This window comes from Aethalodelphis obliquidens, unplaced genomic scaffold, assembly GCF_003676395.1.
Source record: "Aethalodelphis obliquidens isolate GAN/ISIS:26980383/991018 unplaced genomic scaffold, ASM367639v1 scaffold4, whole genome shotgun sequence".
NCBI classification, from domain to species: Eukaryota; Metazoa; Chordata; class Mammalia; order Artiodactyla; family Delphinidae; genus Aethalodelphis; species Aethalodelphis obliquidens.
In genome coordinates, this window is record NW_020837948.1 from 15504453 (window position 1) to 15529047 (window position 24595).

Sequence of the window (24595 nt, forward strand, 5' to 3'; positions counted from 1 at the left end):
ATGGAGGAAGGGACCTTAAGCCAAGGAACAGAGGCAGCTACTAGGAGCTGAAAAAGGCAAGGAAACCTATTCTCCTCTCAGAGCCTCCAGAAGGAACCAGCCCTGCTGACACTTTTGACATTAGCCCAGTGAAACTGATTTCAGACTTCCGACTTCCAGAACCTCAAGAGAACAAATTTATCGTGTTGTAAGCAACTAAGTTTGTGGTAATTTGTTTTAGCAACTGTAGAAAATGTACCATATTTATGGACCAAAATGTTCTTCTCTGTGGGAAGAAGCACAAAATTCTGTTGGGGGTAGGGGGCAGGGCTCCTCTGCAAGCACGTAGATTAACTTCATTCAAAAGCTATTTTACACACAGCCTTCCTTTCTGAGTGCTTAAATTAGAGCTAAACTATCACAGGAAGGAAAAAAATAGCATTTGGTGAATTTTTAAAATTATAACTTATCTTAAAGATATTTGCCATGGCTAGAGACAGTCTTTGTGGGGCAATTGGCCTTTAAACAGAGAAAATAATGATCCAAGTTTCAGATTCCTGCATTAAGGTTTATTACATGCGATGTCTGGGTTATATTAAACTCCTGGAAATCAGGGTTTATAATGGAATGGCTGACATACCCTTAACTTTAATAGCCTTTCCAAGTACTGCAATAGTGAGCATTACTTTTTAATGTCATAAAATGATGGTTAAAACACTACAGAATTTTCTCAAGACAGATAAGCAGGTGTTCAAGAGAGCAGAACTATTTAAACTTCATTGATTTATGGTCTTTCTTATATTGAAGGCCAAAAGTTTTATTGAATTCCCACAGTAGATACTCTGAACTTAATTTTCTAAAATAGTAGGAGTATTTCAGCGTTCCCCATATATATTAACTTCTTCATTTTAACACTTGTGCTTCTGTATTTTTAAAGTTACTAGGCATAATGAAATAGAAGCTATAGCCAAAAGTGTCAGTTATTCTACGTTTTCTTTTTATTGGTTGACTTTTCAAAGTACATTGTGTGTAGTAAAACCCAATGCATGGCTACTAAATCATATAATCTAGGAACACAAGCCCCCAACTAATCATTTAAGCTGCACAATATTTCTGTCACCCTTTAGCACTGTGAATATGACATAACTTCTTATTTAGTGTGAAAGAATGTCAAGGCATTTATCATCACTCCTTCCCTCCCAGTTGCTCTTTCAACCCACCCCTAACCCGATATCTCCAATCTTTATGCTGCCTGCCAAAAGTAAAGTGGCTATCAGAAACGCCCCAATAAACTATCAAACATTTAATATGATCTGTTAGCATTTTCTGCTGGTTTACATAAAAATCAATACTTTTATAACTCTAGGACACAACCCTAACGATTTAGTGAAACTGATGTTTACTGTTGAATAAAATAGAAAGACCATTAGCTCTCAAAACCAAATAACATTAGAGAAAGCTAGAAGCAAAATAACTACTATTATTTAGATATGTGGATACCAAAGCATCTGAAACCCCAACTTGTTTTAGTACTGACTATAATAGCAATAAATCCCTCTTGGGAGAGGAATAGTTGGAGGGTGAGTCAGGCAGTGTATGAATAAACTCACAGCTTATAATGCATTAACTCCTTTGCTTTCCTCTCTATGTTCCCAGGCTCTGACAACAAAATGAGTCAAAGCTAGGAAATAAAACAGTGTTAGAACCATGTCAAGAAGAAAATGGCAACACATTATCAAAAAATGTAAAACATAGCCAGTAACAGTTCAGGGAAGCTTAGAATCCACCTGGTTTAATCAACATATCTATGTAACTTCTACTCATGTGAACAATTTTGTTATAATCCAAGAACATACCAAAAACATGTCCCTCTAAAAATAGATATGGGGGAGAGATAAATGAGGAGTTTGGCATTAGCATATACACACTACTGTATATAAAATAGATAACCAAAAAGAACCTACTGTATAGCACAGGGAACTATACTCAATATTTTGAATTAACCTATAAGGGAAAAGAATCTGAAAAAGAATAGATACATATATGTGTATAACTGAATCACTTTGCTATACACCTGAAACTAACACATTGTAAATCAACTATACTTCAATTAATTTCTTTAATTAAAAAAATAAAAATAGATATCAATATGCGGTTGTTCTAAAATGATGGGTCCAATGCCAGAGCATATGCTGATATTCTTTCAACAAAATCATTTTTATTATTTAGTCAAAATCAGTCTGCTTGGGCTTCCCTGGTGGCGCAGTGGTTGAGAGTCCGCCTGCCGATGCAGGGGACACGGGTTCGTGCCCCGGTCCAGGAAGATCCCACGTGCCGCGGAGCGGCTGGGCCCGTGAGCCATGGCCGCTGAGCCTGCGCATCCGGAGCCTGTGCTCCGCAACGAGAGAGGCCACAACAGTGAGAGGCCCGCGTACTGCAAAACAAACAAACAAACAAAAAACCAGTCTGCTTCACTGAAATTTCTCATGGCTCCTTCAATTCCAAATACCAAGCAATTGGATTGAAAGGGAAGCCTTCATTTTTGAATAAATAAGAGATGCACAGAACAGTTTAAGTTTCTTCTTGGTCGAATCTGTAAAACATAAAGATACGCAGTTATTTTCGTTGTTTATAAGATTGTGTCTTTGTTTTGTTTAAAAACATCATTCAAACAGGAGTATAATCAAATGGAACTTTCCTCCCATAAAAATGGTCAGGTATTTGAACAAATTCCCCTGCGCTATTTCTCATCTGCTTTGTCAAGCAGAAGGTATGGAGCAGTGAGAAGACTAAAGGTCAGAGAAGCTGGAATTCTAACCCTCTTCCGTTATTGGAAAACTCTGCCAGAGGGCCAGTATCACTTTGCCACATAACAACATTCACTGTGCCCTAACTTGAGTTATAACAACTTCTCCCACTTCAATACCCCTTTCTTCTACAGGTAATTCCTATATTCAAATTTCCTAAAATAATCCTCCAGGTTCCAAATTGTTTTTGGACACTTTGTGACAATAGGAAGTTTTCTAGTTTAGAGAACTTTCAACATGCCTTTCCTCTGAAATGAAATTTCAGACTTTGATCGTATAAGGTCTCTTATTTCTTTAAGTTTAATGTGGCGTTATTAGGGATGGGAGAAGGGTTAACTTACCATTTTATTTTGAAAATATATATGAGAAAATAATGAATAGCTACATCTGGAATTTTTTTTAATTTGAGGAAGTCAGGTAATTATGTAATAATTCTAAAATTAAATAGTGAAATTATATGCATGTGCTTTTAAAGATTCTAATTATAATGTTGTCCCAGCTGATCTGTATTAATTAAAGTAAATTTTAATAGTAAGTACACAACAAGGATGACTTTCTTCTTTGGTGTCCTTACCTAATATTTCCAAGATCGATAGATGGATGGATAGAAAGAAATATATGTATAGATACAAAAATATTATTAACTATGGCTGTCATTTGAATCAATTGTCTGAGAAAGACTATGGTATTCCTCTAAGAGAGACAACTACTTTTTTTTAGGAAACTACCTTAACAGACTATTAGCATCTGAAATATGGGTCCGCTAGGCAGATGGAAGAAGTTTAGAAAAGAAAGACTTAAGTTACTCTGTGTGATGTAGTAGAGCATTTGGAGGTATCCACCAGTGCTTTAGGAAAGGAATTGGGGCCCTGAAAGGGTAACTGGAAGAAGTGTCAAGAAAGAGGGAACCCAACAACATGGCAGAGCCAGATTACACAGTGGGGCATGGTCTTGCAGGAACTGTAGATACATTTCCAAGAATAATGTTACAATTAATAGATGTTTCCTATCTACGTGGTATGGACTCTCTACTCTCCCCAAACTTTAGCTAAAATCTATTTTAAGTAGGGACACTGGCAAAGTGAGCTGAGACCCAAGTGATGAATTGAGGAGAGTGGGAAAGGCAACGGAGTAAAGCAACTGACGACCAGATGGACGACAATCCCCCACTTCCCACGTGGACAACAGGAAGTTGACTCCTGCAGGGAGTGCATGAAGAGGAGGAAGAGGCTACATCCTGCCATCCAGAGCTGAGGTCCATTAAGTCAGCAGAAATGTAAGTGATGTTAGGGGAGAAGAAGGTCCCAACAAGAACCTACACTATGCCTCTCCCTGGAGTTGAGAAGTCTCTGGGTGTGTCTGGAAAACTGGGAATACAGGCATAAAGGAGTCAATCTGAGGATCTAGCATGCCTTTGACTTCTTGTCCGCATATAAACACATCTATACCAGCTTAACACACACACACACACACACACACACACACACACACACACACACACAGATACACATACACAATAAACACTCTATCGGGACTTTAATCACCATCTTGTTTCATTTCTTCTCACCAGAAGAAGTTCTAATATACATTAGAAGAATTGTCTACAAAAGCTATCTCCACCTCCTCACCTTACATCCTCTTTTTAATCCATACCAATCTACTTCCATTATCATTGCTTTCACAAAATTGATTTCAATAAGTTCACAAAATGACCATCTTTTAAATTCTACAGTTAGTGAATACCATTTAGTAATTGTCTTTATTTGAAAATAGACAATTACTAAATGGTATTCACTACAGTTAGTGAATACCATTTAGTAATTTTCTATTTCAAACAGAGACTCTAACAATTAATTTGAAAATGAAAGAGTTAATGATCAGTGGTTCCAATTTAACAAGTAAAGACAATTTCTTATGTCACAGTGGGTTTCTTCTTGTAAAAACTAACTGGCACTTTTTCATCCTTATCTTACTTGCACTCTCTGCTTCATTTGGCGCTCATGATCCCTCTACCCTATTTTGAAACTCTGTCTTCAACTTCCTCTTGTAACTTTGGGCTTTTCTTTTCAATTTCATAAGCTCCACTTCCACTGTACAGCTCTTGAATAATGGTATCACAGTAAGAGAGAGCAAAATGCATTCTGAGTCCTGCAAGAGGCTCGGTACGACTAGATTACAGAAGGTGGGGTAGGGTATAGTGAAAGATCAACTGGATAGGTGATGAGGGGTCAGATCATAAAGGGTTTTACAAGCCAGAGTAAGATGCTCAAGTTTTACCCTCAGATCAATAGACAGTCATTGAAATGGGTGATGATAAGTTTGGAATGATAAATGAGATTTTTCATCTTAGAAGGTCACTCTGGAGAAAGAATTGAGTATGTAAAGACTGGAAGGAGGAAGACCAGGTAAAGAGATGCTGTGATCATTCAAATGGGTAATTATAGTGGTCGGGACGTACACGTCTTATGGAAAATGGAGATAAAAGAAGTGGACAGATTCAAGAGATATTCAGGAAGCTGAATTGACAGAACTGGATGGCTGATTGAATGAAGAGAAAAGAGTTGAGAATGACACCCAGGTTTTTGGCTTGGAACACCAAGTGGATGGTCAGGCCACGCACTGATATAACGTATATGGGAGGAAGAAGAGAAGGTGACTGGAAGAGGTGGGCTGATGATTAATTAAGTCTGGGCAGGTTAAATTTAAGGTCTCTCCACCCAAGTGGAAATGTCCAGTACACAACTGATATATGCATCAGAATCTCAGCAGAGAGATTTGGACTGAAATATAATTTTGGAGATCATGAGAGTATAGAAAACAACTGGAGACGTGAGTTTGATCATTGAGCCCCTACTCTCCTGTATTCACCTCTTTCACATCAAACTGTAAGAACATAACCACGGACTGATCAAACAGTTGGGTTGAGAGCTCTAACGCTTGATGAGAAATTAATTAAAGGGGCCCAACTGGAGGTTCAAAAGCTAAATCTAGGTTTTTTGATGTCTTCTACCTGGATCTGTAAACATTAGAAGAGAGAAGGGCCAGGATGAACAAACAGAACAAGTGACCTCAGAAGAACCAAAGACAATTCACAGTACAAAAGAGAATTGTTTAAAAACTCTCATTGGGAACAGCAGGGATTTGAGAGAACATTATATCCATTACAAATGAAATAAAATAAAAGCAGAAGCTGCTATGATAGGAAATATCAGAGAACAAGAAAATATTCCTCAAAATCAAAAATATTAGCTTCAAAATAAAAAATTGACAGAAATTATAGAAGAAAAATTTAAGTAAATGTCCCAGGGTGTAGAATAAAAAGGCAAAAATGGGGTATGAGAAAAAGCATTTAGAAGACACAGAATCAATTCAGGAGGTCCAACATCCAGTTAATTTACTCAAAGTGCATTTAGATGCTCAAAGCAGCTTCTTTATTTCTTATAGATAGGTAATCCCATGATCCTCATGCACCCCCACCTGGTCAGTTGCAGAACCTATATATTAGTCCAAAACAGTAAATTCAACCCATTGCAATAATTTTAAAGCTCCTTTAGTAAAACTTCACCCTTTTGATTTCCTCTCCTTTCCTCTGCTTCTCCAAGATGGCAGGCAGTTAGGGAAAAGAAAAGTGTGTCATCTGTACTTCAAGGCAATGTGATGGAGGGCAAAATAGAGTCCTTGGATCCACGAGCATTCTCCTCTTGTACATCTCAACTACTGAGTACCAGGGTTGGTAGATCACCTCTTTCTGTCTCCAGGTGTTCTAGAATCTGCTCCCATTGTCTGTGCCTGGTATCTTTTGGCTGGATAAGGGCCAGCCCTGCTGGTGCTCCTGACTAGTGTGGCCTTACCCCAGTTGTTAAATGGCATGAGGAGCTCTCTGATCCTCTTCTTTGTGCCCCACTTGGATCCTGGCCATCATAGCTTCTGAACACCATGGCTTCTGCTGCTGGGGCACCTCACCACTTGCCACAATAGGCCAGAGCCTACTGCCTTTCAGCTCAACCAGCTTCTGTATCTCTTCTGGGAACTCAGGAGTGCTTGGAAAATAAACTGTGACTTCTTCCTCCTAACCAGGCTGGGCCACTGAATTTATCTTGGTGTCACCATTACCCAAATTGGTTCATGAGGCTTACAAACACCTTCTTCTACTGCCCCAGTCAAGGAACAAGCATTCCCCTTAACCTATTCAGCATGAGCTCCGCACTGTAGTGAAAAGCCCAGAGAGTACAGATCAAGTCACATCTGCCACTTTGGTCTCCTGTATCCAGCAACCACCCCACAGGAAGAAGAGAAGCAGGTTTGGAACATTTGATCTCTCTGCTGTGGTCCTCCTTTGCACTACTTTAGGTATATAATTTTCTATGGTCTTATCCACTAAGCCTGCCTTTTGATGTGTTAGAGAGGTAAGTAAAGGAATTTGGGAAATTTTTGTCTCTCTCAGAGATCGCTAGATTCCAAGTCTATCACTTTGCTTTGAACTCAAGCATCCCTTGTAAGTATCAGAAGCTGAATATAGACTCTTTGCATTGCTACTGTAAAAATTCTAACCCTACTCCTTAAAGCAAAGTGATGCTTCAAGTTAACCGGAGAAAAGTCCATGTACACAGAACAGCAAAAGAAGAGGGAATATTAATATTTTTTAATATACTCTCCTGCATTAACCTACTCTCTTGAGACTCTAACTCTCCTGCATTAACCTACTCTCTTAAGAATCTAACATACTTTATTGAGCTTTAATGGCTACCTCCGGGAGCATGGCTGTGGGAGTAGGAAGGAATGGGGAACTAGACAGTTGGAATTTTTCCTGTGTCTCATAATATGCATTATTTTAGTATTTTAATTAAGACTTTTGTACCATAGGGAATTAGGAAAATACTTTTGCCCGTACTTTGGGAAGGAATACCTCTTTGCCCAACAGTGTCACCTCGCTCATACCAGAAAGATGGTGATAGAAGTAGAGACTGGCAAACAACCTCTGTGTTTAGTGGAATGTCAATCGCAGGGGGCAATGCAATAGCATGACTAGCAGGCCAAAGCTAAGCCCCATGGAGCCTCTGCTTGAGCACATATAATGTAATATCCTAGCCTCACAAATAGCTATGGGACAAATCTCAGATAAGTGTTTCTAACATTCAAGCTGATCCAAGTTGGGGCTTCTGTAGTTTGACTTACACTTACACTCTTCCTCCTAGACAGCTCTTGAAGCCCCCTACTTCTCCTTTCCTCTGCCCTTATCATTATCCAAGCCTTTATCACTTCTCACCTTAATCAATGGGCTTTTGCCATTTCATACCTTGTCCTCAGCTCTATACCTGCTACCCTTGATAAATGTTTATTAAAGTGAATGAATAAATGGATGAATGCCTGATTTTGAGTCACTGAAATCTAGCTGGCATCCTCCATGCTCGCTACCCTCCTAGTTATTTAATAAAGAAAAATAATTTTTGTTATAAAGCATTTCTTCAGTACTTGAAATGTTTCCCTTTTACAAAGGGAAATTTCTACTTAATTGATAAGATGTATATTTTAAATCATGATAGTATATTTTGAGCCATACATGTGACATTAAAATATTTACTTAAGTACATGATGTTTCTGCACACTTTTCCTAATCATTAATTTCCCCAAATAATTCATTTGACCAATTAATATACAATTTTAATAAAGCAAAAAATATATTGATCTGATTCTTTAAATGTTGTGATAAATAAAACAGCTGCTCCTGAAGAACTGTAGGTAGTATATATAGGCTGCTATCTTGTTTTGAAGTAAAATTATCCTTAAGTCCTTGTTAAATAGTAATGCATTACAAGAACAGAAAGGAAATACTTTATAATAGAACTAGAAATAACTCAGTAGACTTTTGAATAAAAATTTACTTTGAAGGTGGCTTCGAAATTATTAAACTATATCCTGCTCCTCTCCACAGGCACATACGTCACATAGAAAATCTCTCTCTCTCTCTCTCACTCTCACTCTTGCTCTCTCTGTAACTTTTTGAGGTTCATAATTTGAAAACTGAAATTTCTCTGTGACCTTGAAAAAGAATTCTTGCCTAACCAAGGAGAAGGGTGGATTTGGGGAGTTGAGATTATTAATAATATTACAGGATGAAACATATAGAGATGCTTTCAGAGGTTAATCAGGCTGCAAAGTTAGTCACTAGACTTGCTGGCGAATTATCAGATCACTGAAGTCCTGATTCCAGTACAGAAATATGACCTTATTCAATCATTATTCACAGAAAAGGGAGGGGCAGATGCTCTAAACTGCACTGGTGGGAAGTTTTCCTCTACTCTATTTATTCTCAAAACAATACTTGGCCAACTGATCTTTTTAAATCTGCTAGTGTGATAGTTCTTATTTTTACAGGCCACTCTAATCATCTTTTTTGCCAGCCTGGGGATTAATCCCAAACAATTATCCCAAACAATCAGGATAGTTGGCAATAACTTCAGGGTAATTTAGATGCCTTGAAATCTCTGACTTGTAAAACCATCAGTTCATCCAACTCTGACATCATTAAGTAAGACTATTCTTTTTATCAGTGAAATCACTTGGTTCTTTCCAAGCTCTGCCCTCCCAAGTTCTGCATAAAGTATTATTTAAAATGTATAAATTATTACCATGGGATATTACGAACAAATAATTAGAAGAACAAGCAGACTCTTATGCTCTGCCATGCCATGACTTACCCATTTTTGAATTAAGTATCGAGTCTTGTCACCTTCTTGGATTAGCTTTATATGAAGTAGCCTCTTCTTCAGAGAGGTAAATCTATTTTAGACAATGACATTTGCTCATCAATATGTGGCTTAAAAAAAAAAAAATGAAAGAAAGCACCTGAGCCTTCAAATATAATAAGCTGAAACCTAAAATGGAATCACCTAAAAGTAGGAATACTAATTCGTATTAAAATCCACTATGTTTAAAATTTGAGCTGAATCAGGTACATTGTTGTAATTTCCTGAGCGTTTGTCTTGAAAACTAATTAGAAAATCTGGAGACAGTACTTGGTATTCCTAACATGTCCCAGAAGCCTTTGTGTTCATTCTTTCGATTCCAACGTCCCATTTGGAAGCAATCCAGAATCTAACAATAAAACAAGCTTGACTCACCAAGATTCACTTTCTCAATGTATATCAGTCAGGGAGACTATGGGAACAATGACTTGGTGTATGAGTGAGAGACAAAAAGTAAGAAAAGGTCTTCTATTACAATGACATATAAAACAGCTCTCCATCAAGAGTACATTTAGCTCTTTATAAAACAAACATGTTGTTTCTTTGCTTTTGTACACAGTTATGTCTTTAAACACGCAAGAGAAACCACACAGAATGAAGAACTGGATATCAATCATGTCAACATTATGCTCTGCTTATTCCTAAACCATAGGCTGGAATTGAGCTAACCTAAACTTCACTGAATGTTAATATAACAGCTGGCAACATACTTTCTTAAAAAAGGACTCCAAGAGTAATGAAAATGAAAATATAGCCCATGACATTGATCTAAGTTTTGACAGACGTTTTTGGTCAGCATAACATATGAGCTCAGAAATGAAGTTCCAGCCATGTATGTTTCAGAAAAGACTTCCTCTATAAATAAAGTTGTTATAGGAAATGACTAGCAGCATCATACCCTAAGCATCTTGGCCAATAATAAATTGAACATTAATGGAAACTGACTATTCCTTACATGTCCCCATAAGCTAACAGACTAAACATCCAAGGCATCTGGAATTACTTGCCCTGTTATGGGTTGTCATACAGTTTATCATCTCAGGGCCTATTTGGGGCTCTTAAAAGCCCCAGTAATTCTGCTGCAGAACTAAAATTCCATTTTGAGTAGCCGCAGGATTTGTTGATCAACAGGACAGGTGGAAAGAGAAGGGGCTTGATGAGAAGGACTTATCACCCTCTAATAATATGCACACAAGAGAAGGACGGGATGGATGCATTATTTTTAAATTGTGTCTGGCCAGCATGTCAGGACTGATTGAAGAATCCAGCAACAGTGAAAAGAGTCATGTCTGCCTTCAGACATGAAAAGCCAGTTATGCACTCTTATTTCTTGTCAACGGCTTAGATCGGTCTCTCATTTTTAGGACAAATAATAAGAAAAATCGTAAAGAAAATGTCAATTCCACCCCGCCATAAATTTAGCCAAAAAAGTTTTGTAACTAATAGCCTTCCTCCCCTTTCTGTAGAAAGGCAATATGGTGTGAAAATGTTTTCTCCTAAGTGATGGAATGTACAGTCATGCACCAGCAACTCAACTGGGTGCTGAATATCAACGTGCCTGTTCTGGAAGAAACTGCTCTGGGGTTAGAGGGAGCACACTGTTGGAAAGAGAGTCACTTCAGTGCAGGAGGGAAGCCGTGCATCTATTTCAGAAGATGGAGGTTTATCTTCCAGTGGAGGGCTTTGATACTATTCATATGCTAACAATATCACCATTTCCTCACAGCACTCAATACACAGGGAATAAAAGACGTCATTTGCTGACATGGGGCGCAACACTTTCTGTCCAGCATACTGATCAAAAATCTGCATTCAGCTTCCAAGGCGAAGCCACCACATAACCTTTAAATTGTTCTTTGAACACTTTAAATTTCTGGTCAAAATAATTTCCCATTTTAGAGAATAAAATGATGAAACAAAGAACTCTAACTGTATTTTCCCTCCGCTCCTAACACGTAGTTTTAGTGCCCCGAGGGCTCCTTTCATCTGGTCTAAGTGCTGGCATATGATGTGATTGTTAACAGAGCCGGCCACCAGATGAAGTGAATTATCTCAACTGCCAAAGCTCCCACTTTCTTTCCAATTTAAACATCAATTTAACACAGAAACTGAAGGGTATTATGAAAGCTTTAATATGAACCATTTCAGACATGAGGAAAAAAATACTGGAAGGTTTTTTCAAACTATCAAACAAATATGTAATTTTTTGAACCTGAAGATGAGTCAGGAAAACGAGTGGAACAGCAGAACACACAGGATACTCACTTTAACCGACAGCAAGAGAGAAGGACCTCTTTGTCTTAAATAAACATGCTTTTCAGAACAGGGAGGATTTTACTAAAGAAAATGAAATTGTGAGGTCATGAACTAAACACAGCGATCAACAGCAAAGAGAAGACTTCTGCTTTAAAACATTTCAAAATGCATATCATCAACCTGGACGATCTGGGATGTTTTTAGTGGTCTCCTCTGGATTATTAGGGTCCTTTTCATTATACAACTTGCCTTTCTCATGGAAATTTTTTCTCCATTTGGATCACTAGCTGGTAACAGAATGTGCTAGCATATGTCCCAAATACCTCTTTGAAAATGAGACCACTTCGTAGCTAACTCATAACAATAAAACTTGATGCTTTCTCACACAACATAGAGCTCTTCCTAGTATATGCCACAAAAATTAAAACATATACATTTATGTCAAAAGAATATGAATTATTATTTATCTTTAATCTTTTTAAGCCTTCATAATGAAAATGGTATTAATATGCAAAATGTGTAAATAACTGTGTTCACAATTAGAAAAATTTGCCCTTGTGAAAATATGAGATTTGAAGAACTGAAATAAGATTTGAAGAGTCATATTTAAATAAGATTTAATAATATACAAGTTAAATACATATGATTTTGCTAGCCAAAAACATTCTTAAAAGCTAAGAACATTATTACAGATTTTCCGCTGAAAAATACTACTCCTTAGAGTCAATTAACTACATAAGTAAATAAATAAATAAAGTTAGCCTTTTTACTATACAGAACTCTTCTAATCATCATTTCCATCTTAAAAGTATAATTTGGGAAGGTGCAAGACTAGGAAATATGTGTGCATTGATTGTACCATATAAGGATCGCATGGCTGTTCGCATATGGAATGCACACAGAACATTATTGACAAATTCAGAACAACCATATGCAATGCTCAATGGCACTTCCAAATATAAAATACAAATACAGTATGTAATACACTGAGAGCATGTTGCATACCAAATGATCAAGCAATTTACTGAAGATTAGCCTTTAAGAAACAAGTAACACTACAAATACCATATGTACCTGTTAATGATTTATTTTTTACATTGGTGATATTCATCAGATTGATCTTAAGTTAAAAACAAGTTTTCAGGGCTTCCCTGGTGGCGTAGTGGTTGAGAATCCACCTGCCAATGCAGGGGACACGGGTTCGAGCTCTGGTCTGGGAAGATCCCACATGCCGTGGAGCAACTAGGCCCGTGAGCCACAACTACTGAGCCTGCACGTCTGGAGCCTGTGCTCCGCAAAAAGAGAGGCTGCGATAGTAAGAGGCCAGCGCACCGTGACGAAGAGTGGCCCCCGCTTGCCGCAACTAGAGAAAGCCCTCGCACAGAAATGAAGACCCAACACAGCCAAAAATAAATAAAGAAATAAATAAAGTTTAAAAAAATAAACAAGTTTTCACAGAATATTCCGGCCGAGCACTCCTTGTGGTAAATTAAAGGAGAATTATAGAACCAGTTTGCCAAAAGGGACCTTAGAGATCACGTAATCTTATTTTTAAATGGAAAACTTGAAACCTCAAAACGTTAAGTTGCTCACCCAAGATTACAAAGTCCATTAATGGCAGAGTTCCAGGTCTCCTGGCTCTCAGGCCTGGCCCCAAATGAAAGCTACCCTAATTTGTTCATATTTACTCAAAACACATATATATTTGTAAATCTTCATAGGCTCATCTGGTTGCCCAGCACATCATCTGCAGGAACACCCAACTCTGGGGTCTGACAGGGCAACACTGTTCTATTCCCAGAGTGATTTCATTGACGATGACTCATACTTCCCTTCGGTTCACTGGGGAACAGAAGGAGATGCTGACCTCAGTAGAAAAACAGACATAGCTCCATGAAAGTCATAACAGAGCCTCAAACTGTTTAATTCTGAAATAAGCTCTGCAGAGAACGCCTTCAAGGGGATGTTTTACTCTTCCTCCAGACTGCTTTAGGAAGCACACCAAACGTGTGTCAAACTTCCTCCCCTACTGCCATCAGCCAGAACTGGAAGGCAGAGAAAAAGCCTGAAAATTAAAGCAGAATATGTGGCTCCCAACTGCACACTTCAGCATTACATAGCTTTCCACCCCACCTCCCTCTACAGCCTATCTCCTTCAGGCACCGCAGAGAATAGCCTCCCCCAGACCTCACCACCCATGAAAAGTGTTCAACCAAATCACTCAAGGGAACTTCCAGAAGTATACCTACATATAAAATACCAGCTGTAAGGAGATGTGGCCAATCATTCAGCATCCACTATTTTCCCCAACAGAACCTTGGGAAATGTCTGAACACCAAAATATCAAACATCCAGACAGATTTTTAGTAAATTAAAACAGTGCAAACAAACAAACAAAAAACAGTGCAGGGCTTCCCTGGTGGCGCAGTGGTTGGGAGTCCGCCTGCCGATGCAGGGGACGCGGGTTCGTGCCCCAGTCCGGGAGGATCCCGCGTGCCGCGGAGCGGCTGGGCCCGTGGGCCATGGCCGCTGGGCCTGCGCGTCCGGAGCCCGGGCTCCGCAACGGGAGAGGCCACAGCAGTGAGAGGCCCGCGTACCGCAAAAAAACAAAACAAAACAAAACAAAAAAAAAAAACAGTGCAATAACTGTTTCTTCCTGAACATCATCTTTTTCACTTCTAGGCAAACGCAGCTCCAGCCTAGACCATTCCCTCAAAACCAGGATTATAACAGGAATTCAGTGAGTTCCAGTGCAACACACTTGAACAATCATGCCAGAAATCCTCCAGTTTATATATGGGGGGAGGGGGGAGTTAACTTTTAAGACATTACCAAAACAGACCATTTTTATGTCAATCACGGAAGTACTTGGTCTTTTATGGGTTGCAGAAATTGGGGATCCCTTATAAGACTTAAGAGGACTTGTTAAGTTTTAAAATCTTTCCCCAACCATCACATTTAATAATTCAATATCCAACATTGTTCATAAGGTTCTGAGCACTGTCGTTACCCAGACATATGATAGAACTCTCCTCCCAAATTAATCATGCTACTTCCTTCCCAGGCTCAATAAACCATCACTCTTGCATCGATTCAATTATAGTAGAAATTACTGTGTGTTATTTTAACTTTCCATAAAACTTATTTTTAAATAGAGTAAATGCAGTACATGGAAATACCTTTATGAACCAAACTATTTACTATCCATGTTGTCTTTTATTGTCAGTTTCCTTAAAAAAAAACAACAATAAACCTGGAGGTGTAGAGATTATATGACTAAAATATGTATCCACCTTACTCACTAATACAGTGCAACAGCTACACAAAACAAATTTAACATTACTCATCAGTAATGAGAGATCAGCTTACACGACAGTGGCACTGCCAAAAGGCACTGCAGTCTAGGTCCAAAGGTTTCACTGACTACTGATAGCTGTTACATCTATTTTTGACATTGTATATGGTTAGTCACAGTCTGGATTCTTTAGAATCAAAGTCCATAGGTAACAGTGCAATTAAAGGTCTGCATTTAGCCACTCTGAGTAGAGCAGGTCAAGCAGTGTAGATGACATCACCCCTGATGGAGTTACTTCTTGGAGTCAGACACCTGGGAAATGGGAAAGAACCATGCTTTCATTAAAATGCAGTTACAAATATCTTCACAGTGCATTCTCCAGATTAGTTTTGATGCCCCTTCCGATTAATGATACTAAGGATTTCCTTGAAGAAGTATTGACCAATGATTACTGCCTCGGCATGGGGAATTGGAAGTTTAGAAAACTCCTCTGAAATAAGATCCAAGAAGAGAGCTGTTGTAGATGAACATTGATTCCCACCCATCATGTTTATCATCAATCTCTACTATGGTTTGATTGATATCATATTGCCTCGAGATAATTCATTCTGCATATCATTATAATAATCAAACCTTTATTTCTGTAGACTATCATGGGATATAGAGAAGAGAATTGTTTTTAATTCAACAAATTTCTTAGCAAAAGAGAAAAATACTAGTTAACCCGGGTGGGCTGTATATAATTTTCTAGCTCCTTGCTACTTGAAGTGTGTGTCCAGGAATCAGCACTGTGGCCATCACTGAGAATATGCTAGAAATGCAGAACCTCAGATGTCACTGGACCTCTTAGAGCAGAATCCACATTTTAACAAGATCCTCAGGGGATTTACATGGACATTAAATTCTGAGAAGCACTAATATAGTTATGTTTATGATATTAGAACCATAGAGAAGAATCAAACCCAATGTATTCCCTATAGGTCTTTCCTGTAGCCCACGGAAAATGTCAACTTGCATTTGATATATACTGTATAAAGTCTCAGGGCTAAACAAGTAAAGCCAATGAATCTCCTTGACCCCACTTGGGAAACATGATTTCTCAAATCTTTCAATCATCAAATATTTTGGAACAAAAAAATAGAAGGATGGGAGTCAACAGATCCAAACACTAGGTCTTTCTTGCCTGTGTTTGTGTGTCCTTGGGTAAATGAGTTTACATCTCTGTATTCATTCTATGCTCAACACTGTGGTGGGTTCTTGGGAGTCAACACTGGACAAAACAGACACGGTCTCTTTACTTCAGTTTCCTATGGATAAGTGGAAGAGCATTTTAGTCAAAAAGTAACACAGACATATAAAATTTCAAGCTAATTTTAAAGAACAGTGAGAGTGAGCAGTTTGTTCAGCGTAGGGCCGGACATGTGGATATGCTGGGAATAGAAGGTGACATGAGAAGAGCTATATGCTTTGTTTTAGAGTTTGGACTGAAGCAAAGGGGAGCCATCGCTAGGGCTGGGAATGGGAATGACATGAGCAATGAATTTCAGAACTACTTCCCTGCCATCTATTGGAAGGATGGATTTAAGAGAGAAGGGGCTGAACACAGGGGCTCCTGTTAGGAGAATACTGAGGTCATCCAGTGAAGAGATGATAAGAACCTGAAATGGTAGAAGAGAGCACAGACAGAACTGGTATGACTTCAAAACTAAGGGAAGCGTGAGTGTGCCTGGGGGTGGGGTGGGGGGGAGAGAAATAGACAGAACTGTGACCAACTCCAAAGTGTCTAGTAGGACAGTTATAAAAAGTGATGAGGCTGTTAACTGAGAGAGACAACATAGTGGGAGGAGTGAGTTTGGAATGGAAAGGAAAGAGATCATGAGTTTTACTTTGAGTTTGTTGGGCTTGAGAGGTCTGAGGATATCTAAGTGGTGACACCAACTGACAGGAAGGAATGAGAATCTGTTCTTTGGACAAGATGACAGATTAAGGGCAAACTAGTAAACCCCTAGTATCAAAATGGAATGTGCTGACATTTTGAAGGACAAAGACATCCAAGGAGAGACTTCTGATGATAACGTATGTGCGCAGACACTTCAGAAAGAACATTTAGAGGTGCAATCAGCATGGACTATTTTAATTCTAAAAAAAAAACTATGGAACATTAAAACAGGGGAGACAGAGGAGACAAAATCGGAAGTATAGGGACAATTGCAGCGGCAACAAGTAACTACTCAACAAACCGTAATAGAACAAAAAAATGTTTCATGGATATAAAGAGGGGTTTATAGAGAGGTTTTCATATATCTATAATCAGTTTGATAGAGATCTGTGTTTTTGTAATTTCTAGACTTAAGTGGTAATAATTGCAATGTGTCTCACCCTTACATGTTTTTATAAATGATAAAACATGTTCAGAATGCCTCAAACTCTTATTCCCCAATAAAGTGCCCTGTTCGTTAGCTCTCACTATATTGATGGACATATGTCCCAATGAACATTAAACACACATGGACCTCAGTGCGTATCAGTTACCGAAGGAGAAATGGGAGAGAACTGCAAAGTGAAGTGAGATAGGAATCCCGTCCATCTCTGGTCCAGACATGAACTTCTCCCTCACTGTGTAGCTATGATAGGAGAGCAGAATATTAGAATCATTAACCTATTGGAGTTGGAGATTCAAAGGTAAACCCACTTTAGATAAATCTGATGTTCTTTTTAGCTGCTAATTGCCTGTTTAGTCACAATCTTATGGTGAATAATTAAAAGCATGGCAGAGGACTAGAGCTGATAAAGCATTAAATGTACATTTTTATTTAAAACTAGCACTATAATCAGTAATCAAGAGTGTGTTTGCCTTCATAAATCAACTATGTAAATATGCTCGCCTCTGGTTGAAGCAGCACTGGACTCCCCGCTCCTCAGAGAGTGTAATGCACTCTCCTTAGACATCAAATCCTGACTTCAAAGACTTGTTAGAAATAAATGGCTGAAGTGGACTTTGAGAACTATGCCATGATTTTATCTCTTGCTTACCATCATTCAGGGCCTGCTTGGATTCCCAAGTAAGAAATGGATATGTTGTCACTCACCACAGAAGCACTGAGTATATTTCTGGTGGGTAATCAAAAGAAAGGACAGTACAGTGCCTCTCTCCTCTCTCTATCTCTCTCTCTCCCCTTACCCCCAGTCTCTCTCTCTCTTACACACACACACACACACACACACACACACACACACACACACACACAATAAAGAGGGGAACCACATGAAATTCTGAGGGTACAACGGGAAATTCTGAGGGTACAACGTAAGGCAGAGTTAGCTGCTTTCACCTTTTCTTCCTGAGAAGGAGCAGAGACAGGAGAGATAAGAGAAGAAAAGCAGGTTGAAAAGGTAACAAACGGTGCCGTGAAAGCGTGTGAGAAAAGGAGGAATGCAGCAATACTGGCAACCTGAACTGTAATTAATTCAGAAGCAAGGTCAACATGGATTAATGTAGAAGAAGAAAGGAACTGGAACCCATTTAGATAAACACTGACTAAATGTGAAACAAATGCCAAAGTCAGCAATGAAACTGGTGGAAATCAATTCAACAGAGTATTTTTCAGAGTCTGACATCAAGCTAAGCAAAGGAGCCTCCCTCCTCACTCCGTCTGCCTTTGTCTTCCAGCAAACCTTGCAGGCTGGTCTGCTTCCAGCAGAGCCCTGAGAGAGAGGGTGGGGTGAGAATCAACAGTGGAAGGACGGCGGGCATGCAGAGCTGGCCTGGGGTCCTGTCCAGCTCCTAACAAACTGCCACACCATAGGGAACTAGCTCAGCCTTCAGCCTCACTTCCTCACTTGTAAAATGGACATGATTACGGTACGTTCGTTGTAGGTTTATTGTGATATTTTCACAAGATAATGTAAATAATATTCGGCCTATTTTAACTACTCAAACATCAATAGATATTATTGTTAAATACTGTTAATTATTATTAAAGCCACAGAAGGCAGAATCAGAATAATAATAGTTTACATTTACAGAATTCATCCTGGCAGAGTACTCTATACTGTACAGACCAACGCTTTTGATCCCTAGAATGACCTTATCACAGGTGAGAACTCTGAGGCACGGAGTGGGTAAGTAACGGTTCCAAGAATTTGAACACCAAGCATAATCTTTGCTCTAAAAACTATGCTATATTACCAAAGTGTCCTTGGAACTAATCTGTTCAACTTTTGCATTTTACAGATGACAAAACTGAGGTTTACAAAGGTGATGTCACCCATTTTATACTATACAGCCAGTCAGGCAATCAGCCCATTATAGGAATCTGAGAGCCTGTTTCAATGGGCAACACTCTCCAACCCCAAATGAATAATCTAGAGCCTTCCCTGAAGGTTGAAATGCTTATCATATTTCATCCAGTCACTTTTCTCTACAGAAAATGCAATGAATCACGTTATTTACTCATATCAGATTCCTGGTGGGGAAGGCATCTTTGTAACAAAACTTGATAAATTTGCAACTGGTGGTATTTGTTTGTACGATGAATGTAAAAGAATAGGGAAGAGAAGAACAGAACCAACTTTTATTAAGTAATCACTATGCTTGGCACTCCACACACTATGAAAGTTGACAAGCAACATCTGATCCACATAGGATGGGCCCTATGGCCAGAATAATAATAGTTAGTAAGAATAAGATTCTTATTTTAGAAGCTATAAATAAAACATAAGCAATTGTACTGTTTAGCAACATTCAATTGGCAAGAGGGAGCTAAGACGAACCTTGATGTTGAAGTAGAACTCTGACTACCACAGCCTTTGGAATTCACTCAGAATTTGTTGGTATTAATTGATCCGGTAGTGATGAAGAGCAAGCTTCCTTGGTACATGGCAAGTTTCTTCAGACTGAGCATCCTACCTCAAGCTATAGGAACCCTACCTCAGACTGGCATGCCTCACCCAGGAGGTTCTCAACTTCAGCAGGAGAATTTGCCTCAGGTCACAATGTAGGCAAAAGGACAGAAAGAGGAAACAGCTCCATATAAAGAGTTATCTGTCCTAAAACTACCCTTGGACAAACAATTCCAAATAAAGGACTGTCCTCTTCTTTAAGCCTCTCCTTCCCCCACATCAGTATAAATCAAGACCCCAGAAGAGTAGTGGTGAACCCTTTAAAATGAAAATAAGGATTCCACAAGACAGAGGCACCAAAATCCAACTTCAGAACTTCAAGTGATAACATCCTAAAATGAAGACTCCATGCTCTCTGAACAAATCTTTTGTGGTGTCTTCACACTCAATAACCCAATCTCACCATTCATCTTCATCTGGGTCTTAAAAGTGTCACAATGTTGCAATACCATTTCTCTCTTTTTTTTTTCACTTAACAATAAAAATGAAGTATACTTGATTTACAATGTTGCATTAGTTTCTGGTGTATAGCAAAGTGATTCATATAAATATATATATTATTTTTCATATTCTTTTCCATTATAAGATACTGAATATAGTTCCCTGTGCTATAGGTCCTTGTTGTTTATCTATTTTATGTATAGCAGTTTGTGTCTGCTAATCCCAAAATGCTAATTTATCCTTGCCCCTCCCCTTTCCCCTTTGGTAATCATAAATTTGTTTTGTGTCTGTAAGTCTGTTTCTGTTTTGTAAATAAGTTAATTTGTATCATATTTTAGATTCCACATGTAAGTAATGTTGCTCTGTCTTGTCCATTCACCTCAAGTGGACACTTCCCCTCCACTAAGCTATCCATTAAAGCTTCTAGATTCCAGCTTCTGCGTAACAGCAGGGGTATGGTGGAAGCAAGATTATAGGAATAGGATTCACCAATGCTCTAGGTCTCTACCAATACAGAGGTAACCAGTAGGGACCTCAGCAAGGAGGCCCAGCCAGGGTAAAAACAACAGGACAGCCTGATGGTGTGCTGTCTTCTGCACTATTGGACCCTGTGTCTCCTACCATGACTGTTTGTAGTGTTTCCAAGTGCTGACTCTGCTGAAACTGAAGACCTCAGCGGGACAAGTGTTATGGAGAGTGATTGATTGAAATTCAGAGCACTTTGCAGAATGATTTGTTTGACATTCCCAGTAGGAAACTCTTGTTTGTTGAACTTATTATTCATTCATGTATTCATGAAAAAAATACAATAAATGCATAATCTCTGCATAGTGCCTCAATGATCACATTGAAATGAGCCCAGAGCTTTGCAGTGCTAAGCAAGGTCTTTAGTTTGCAACAGAACAGTTTTACATGGCAATATCATTAACTGTGTCTAGAGTTTACATTATGCTTATAAATCAGCCAGGGAAATTTAACCTGCATTGTAATTTAAGGTTATACAGAGAATCAGACATTAAAAATGCATATGCATAAAAATAACTCCTTGTGTGACTTTTTCTTTTTTGGTTTTCCTCCTACTGAGTGATTTAACAATTACCATGTTGAGATGTAACTGAGTCTGTTCAGTTAGTGTTTGTGTTTTGACTTTTTGACAACTAGAATATAAGCCAGGGGAAATGCAGAAATTATTTCCAACATCCCTGGGTGACTTGGGAAAATAGCTCTTTAAATAAGCTATTAGAGTAGGGGAAAACATGTTACATTATTTGGAAAACAACTGCTGTTAAATGCTGTGTTTTAAAACAACAGCTATTACTAGGCTTAAAACAGGGAGGTCAGTGTTATAATGGCACAGCCTCGGACTGGACCTTAATGTTTACATTTACAGCTGCTACACAGTGATAGTCTCTGGCCTTCCTAGAGCAAGGGCAGGGAATACAAGAAAGGACCATCATAGCATGGTGCCCTCCCTTCAAAATTGAATGTTACTGTTGATTATCAAAAAACAAAAGGAATTCAAGAGCTATATCATTATTCTCTTGCCCCAGAGTTTTCCCTCAAAAAGATGTCCTTTTCTCAGATACCCCTAAGTAAAGCATATTATCTCCCAGCATATTAAAAAAAATTTTATTTACCTGACCTTTCTCCCAACAACAGGACTCACTCTAATTTCAGGGTTGAAAGAAGCCGAGAAAGCTATCACCTGAAAGTGCTTCCTGAAGCCTAGGGTAGCCAGACTCCTGAGGTCATTGGTGACCCTGATCATGGTCCAATATTTTATCCATGTCACTAGAACATCTGTAGAACTTCTACACTTAAATATGTCACACTGACTATGCATCCTGAGCTGGTTCTATCCAGCCCCTCACAACATCCATTAGGCACCTCTACCCAATTGCATTATCACTATTAATTATACCACTTTCCAGTTCTCAAAGTCTTACCATTTTGTAGTATTCTCCTTTTTAAAATTTCTCTTCCCCACCACTAAAACCACACACATATATTCACACATATATGCACCATATGCTCCTCAATAATCATTTTGGGTCTGTTATTCCATTTTGAAAACAACACAGCAGACAATGTCTCACTGGACGTTCTGCAGCAACACTCCAAGAAGACATCTCTGTCTTCAATATCTGCACATGTCAATATACACAAAGCTGATAAAAAAATTTTTTCTTCAGAGTCTAGTTATTCTATATGCTCCAAAGCATATAAACATTGCATTGTTTCTCATCATATACTGTTTCAACTCAGAAGTTTCTTGCCTAATCTTTAGGATGTTTCTCAAAATTCTTCACCTCACCCCTTTCTATCTCATTATCCCACACAACTTCCTATTCTTGCCAGCATGTTTTTGCATGTGTTGTCCCTCTCTGCATATAATGCCATCTTCTCCCCTCAGCCCTCTCATTTTCCTAACTTTCACTAAAAATACTCACCTACTTTGAAAATTTCAAAATTATTATATAAAGACAAAATAGGCAAAAATTCAGCAAATGTAACAAAAAAGGTTAAATTTTAAAACATTAGAAATGAGAAAGGATCATAAATGAGAAGTGGGGAAACTTTCCAAATGAGAGGGAATTATAGATATAAATACATAATGAGTATGCTTTAAAATATAGATGAAATGGAAAATATTTAGCAAAATAAAACTTAAAAAGGTAGAAAATCCAAATACCATAATAATAAAATATTTAAAAAGTAGTTCAATATGAAAAAGAATATATATATAACAGAATCACTTTGCTGTATACCAGAAACTAACAAAACATTGTAAATTAACTATACTTCAAATTAAAAAAAAATTTTTTTAAGGCAATCCAAAATATCAAACCCCCTCTCTCTACCTCCTAAACAAAATATCTGGTACAGATATTTTCTTGGGAACTTAAGATACAATTATAAATTCAATGTTTTTAAAACTACTCAAGAGCCTGGGAAAAAAAATTATACACCCTAAATACATTTGCAAATTACCAGAACTGATACTAAAGTCAAAGTAAAAAAGGAGTAAAGGAGGATTCAAGATGGCGGTGTGGGAAGATGCGGAGTTAGCATCTCCCTACAACTAGGGCGCCTCACGGCCACTGCTGGGGGACTCTGACCCCCAAGGAGACAGGAGGAACCCCAGAGCGAACCACTTGCAGGCTCTTGATTCGCAAGCCCAGGGTCGGATGGAAGCTCCTGCGGTGGGAGCTCCAAGTCCAAGCCACTGGACTAACAGAGAACCTCAGACCCCTGGAAATATTCATCGGAGGGAGGACTCACAGAGTTTCTCATCTCAGCACCAAGACCCAGCTCTACCCAATAGCCTACAAACTCCAGTGTTGGAAGCCTCAGGACAAACAACCAGTAAAACAGGAACACAATTCCACTCATAATAACAAAGGAAATGAGATGTCAAAAAAATATGTCACAGATGAAGGAGCAAGGTAAAAACCTACAAAACCAAATAAATGAAGAGGAAATAGGCAATCTTCCTGAAAAAGAATTCAGAGAAATGATAGTAAAGATGATCCAGAATCTCAGAAATAGAATGGAGGCACAGATTGAGAAAATACAAGAAATGTTTAATAAAGATCTAGAAGAATTAAAGAACAAACAGAGATGAACAACACAATAACTGAAATGAAAAATAGAAGGAATCAATAATGGAATAAATGAGGCAGAAGAACGAATGAATAAGCAGGAAGACAAAATGGTGGAAATAACTGCTGAGGAGCAGAACAAAGAAAAAAGAATGAAAAGAATTGAAGACAATCTCAGAGGCCTCTGGGACAACACTAAATGCACCAACATTTGAACTATAGGGGTCCCTAAAGAAGAAGAGAAAAAGAAAGGGTCTGAGAAAATATTTGATGAGATTATAGTGGAAAACTTCACTAACATAGGAAAGGAAATAGTCACCCAAGTCCATGAAGCACACAGAGTCCTATACAGGATAAACCGTAGGAAAAACACACAAAGACACATATTAATCAAAGTAACAAAAACTAAATTCAAAGAAAAAATATTAAAGCAGCAAGGGAAAAACAAAAAATAACATACAAAGGACTCCCCATAAGGGTAAGAGCTGATTTCTCAGTGGAAACTCAGCTGACCAGAAGGGAGTGGCAATATATACTTAAAGTGATGAAAGAGAAAAACCTACAACC

At 38.4% G+C, this 24595-nt stretch overlaps 1 long non-coding RNA gene across 1 annotated transcript in view; it reads right to left on the reverse strand.

Moving 5' to 3' along the window:
- Positions 1-2357: 2357 nt before the first annotated feature.
- The window catches only part of LOC113615983 (uncharacterized), a 45834-nt gene continuing 23596 nt past the window's right edge, over positions 2358-24595 (reverse strand). Inside the window, exons 3-4 of the long non-coding RNA XR_003431175.1 lie at positions 9485-9566; positions 2358-2572 (exon numbers count right to left, since the gene is read on the reverse strand). This is a non-coding gene — a long non-coding RNA (uncharacterized LOC113615983). The remainder of the gene's footprint in view (positions 2573-9484; positions 9567-24595) is intronic.